This window comes from Nicotiana tabacum, chromosome 5, assembly GCF_000715075.1.
Source record: "Nicotiana tabacum cultivar K326 chromosome 5, ASM71507v2, whole genome shotgun sequence".
Lineage (NCBI taxonomy): Eukaryota > Viridiplantae > Streptophyta > Magnoliopsida > Solanales > Solanaceae > Nicotiana > Nicotiana tabacum.
This window is the reverse complement of record NC_134084.1, coordinates 89689602-89693449: the sequence shown is the minus strand read 5'-3', so window position 1 is coordinate 89693449 and position 3848 is coordinate 89689602.

Below are 3848 nucleotides of genomic sequence, written 5' to 3'. Positions count from 1 at the left end.
ATTTCTGTAAATGGGACTTTGTCCCATTTTCCATTTTTGTCAAATTGGAGCTCGGGAAGAGGCAAATTCGGGATATTTTCAAAGAAAACAACGGGGTAAGTGTTCTTAACTTAATTTTGGTTAGATTACCCGAATCTATTACTAATTTTGGTATTAAATCTATGAATTTAGTTGGACGAGTTTGAAAACTCTCTCGGATAGATTTGAGGATTTGAGGGTTGAAATATTATCGAAATTTAGTAATTTTGGTATGGTTAGACTCGTGGTTGGATGAGATTTCATATTCCATAATTTTTGTCGGGTTTCGAGACATGGGCCCCACGGGTAAATTTTTAGTGCAATTTCGGATTTTTAATGGAAAATATAAAATTTCATATGGAATTAATTCTTATAATTTTTATTGACTGAATCGAATTGTTTATGACTAGATTTGAGAATTTCGGGCACGAATTCGCGAGGCAAAGGCTTGTTGGAATTTTGAATTGGTTGCAAAGCGAGGTAAGTGTTTGGTCTAACCTTAGCTTGAGGGATTAGGAGCTGTGTCCTATCTGTTATGTGTTATTTGTTGAGTACGATGTATAGGCATGGTGACGAGTATCTATACGTTGGTGTCAAGCATGCCCGTGAGTCTTATACATTGGTTAATCTGACTCCGTTTCGTAGTGTATATGCTCTATATGATAATTTCTATTGAGGAATATGACTTGTGGAAGTATTATTCTTTTGACGTTATTTCCCTTGCCGGGATGTTATTGTTTTGATGTTGTTTCCCTTGCCGGGATTTGATTGTTGTACTATTGTTCCCTTACCGGGATTTTATTGTGATTTCATTTATTTCCTTGCCCTTATTTCTTGTGATTGTTGTTTGGGTGAGGAAGTGTGTTAAACCACGAAGGGTGATGCCGTGTATGATTTTGTGAGGAAGAGTGTAAGCATGAAGGGTGATGCCGTGCCGCACGATGTACAATTCCGTGTCGATTATATTGATTTTATGGTGAGGAAGAGTGTAAAGCACGAAGGGTGATGCCGTGCAATTTATATTGATTCTTATGGTGAGGACGAGAGTAAAAGCACGAAGGGTGATGCCGTGCACTTGTCCTTGATTTTTCCTGATTCTAACTGAGTTATGTTGTCCTGTACGTTTATTTACTGATTTTTCGTTATTACTTGATTTAATTTCGATGTTATAGATTCCCTTACCCTATTTGACTTGTGTTTGTTGCTTGGGTGAAGAAGAGTATAAAACACGAAGGGTGATGCCGTATATTGTTTTGGTGAGAGAGTGTTAAAGCACGAAGGGTGATTCCGTGCACTTTCTGTTTGCTGTGTTTACTTGTTATTAACAATTCAAGTGTATTAACTATTTAGATCCCTTTTACTGTTGTGATCCTTTGTGTTGGAATCCATAATGTTTATAATACCTCGCCTTATTTTTTTTTTAATATGTTCAATACTTCAAATTTCAAGAATTGTTACATTTTTAACTCAATTGATTTCTCAAATAAAGTTTCCTTAAACCGTTTGAGGCTGTACTTTACTTAAAAAGGAATTTCTACTATGTTTTAATTTATTAATTTCTCGTATTAAAGGTAATGATTCCTTCGATATTGTACTTTAATTGAAAATGGTATTTTTTTATCAAATGATTTCTAAAAATAACTTCATCTTTTCTTGTTGATTTCCTAACTGGGTTGGAAGTTGTACTCTACCTTATGTTAACTAAAGGAGGCTCCTTGAACATTCTTAATTGTATTGGGTTATGGAACCTATGAGCTGAGTAACATAAGAATATTGTTGTGCAATGTGAGACAGAAATATGTGGGCACAAGGTGCCGGGGAAAATATTATGGTTTTATTTAATGGCATGTGAGTTGTCCGTGCGGTTGTGACATAAATATGGGCACGAGGTGCCATGAAAATATGAAAATGGACTGAGACCTATATTATTTATGATTATGAAATGAGGTGTCACAAGGTGACCTTTACTCGAAAGAATTATATTCGAAAGATGCTTATCCGAAAGATATTTATTTGAAGGAAATATATTCGAAATATATTTATTGAAAAACATATTATCTTAGAGATTATTACTTGAAGGATTTATAGGCGAAAGATTTATATTTGAAGGACTTTATTAATTGATTGCACTTGTATTTATTATTTGTTGAGAAACATTTATGGTGTTCTTGTCGCCTGCTATTTATATCCCTGGTTGATCATTGTTGCCATCATTGTTATGTGCTTTTATTATTTTTGTACGCTATCTTGCATAGGTTTATTTGGTAGTCTAGTCCTAGCCTCGTCACTACTTCGCCGAGGTTAGGCTAGGCACTTACCAGCACATGGGGTCGGTTGTGCTGATACTACACTTCTGTACATTTTGTGTACAGATCCCAGTGCGGTAGACTTCGGACTGCAGTGAGATTGTTGTTTCTTGTTCATCAGGCGATCCGAGGTAGTCTTGCAGGCGTCCGCAGGCCTTGGCGTCTCCTTCTATCTACTATTCCTATTTCTTTCATGTATTTTCAGAGACAGTGTTGTATTTATTTCTTTTAGACCTTTATTTGTAGTACTCCTAGACAGTCTGTGAAGTTGTGACACCAGTCTTGGGTAGATTTGTTATGAATTAGTATTAGCAGTATTATTAAATCTTTACAATGCAGTCTTCCGCTTATTCAATTCTATTGTTATCTAATTGTTGGCTCTTAACCGTTATCGGATTAAAAATGGAAATAAGGTAGATAGTTCAATTGGTTGGCTTGCCTAGCTTTCACTAGTAGGCGCCATCACGACTCCCGAGGGTGGTAAATCCGGGTCGTGACACTTATTTACTCTTAAATTGTTTATTATTCTCCTTCACGAAAATTTTCACTCCTTAACCATTAAATAAATTAAAAATCAATTATTTCTAAATTTCTAAAAGAAGAAATCACACGACTAGTTTACTGTTAGCTTGCCTAGCGATAACATTGGGCGCCATCACGATCCATAGGTCAAATTGGGTCGTGACAACATCCAAATCATATAACATACAATGGAACCGATTGAGTAATAAGTATTCTTGATGTTTAATATACTCAAGACTACAAAAGGTTTTTGCACCGATTGACAATATTCTTCCGAATTAATCAAAAATCAATCTCATTCTTATGAAGAGGATGTTTAAGTGATTGATACTTTTTATCTACTTCCTGGTAATATGAAGTTGCGTCACCGGAAAGTAAGTAGACTATTTGTATGAGAAAAAAATGGTTACTGACAGCGGGGCGACTGATGAAGTGACACTTGAAACTAAAGACATGTGGGATGTGAGTCAGCAAATAGCTAGAATTGGGTGCAAGCAAGCGATTAGTGCTGAACGAATCCTGAAGACAGAGCCGTCGGTAACAAAGATTCAAAATATTATTATCGGATAACATTTTTTGGGCAGCCGTTACAGAGAATATCTGCATTTATAGCCAACCGTTATACATCCATCAATGGCGATTTTATTCTCATTCAAGAGGGGATTGATTTAAAGATCTTGTGTCCCTAAATCAAGCTATAAATATGACTAACATCCATTGTAGAGACTAGAAACTTCTGTACACAAAAAGCTATAATTTATTGTCATATTATCCTTAATTTGAACACTTGAATATTGCATTCATTCTTGTCATCGAAAAGGCTAAGCTCTTAGTCAGGCTTGTCATCTCCTTTAATTTGATTTGATAATCTTATCTTTGTGCTCATTTACTCGTCATTTTTGGGTCAAATCGATTCGCTTGTCTATAAACTAGGGGTGGGCATATATCGGGTATAATCGATAGCCCAAACCGATAAAATGCTATTGGGTCATCGGTATCGGG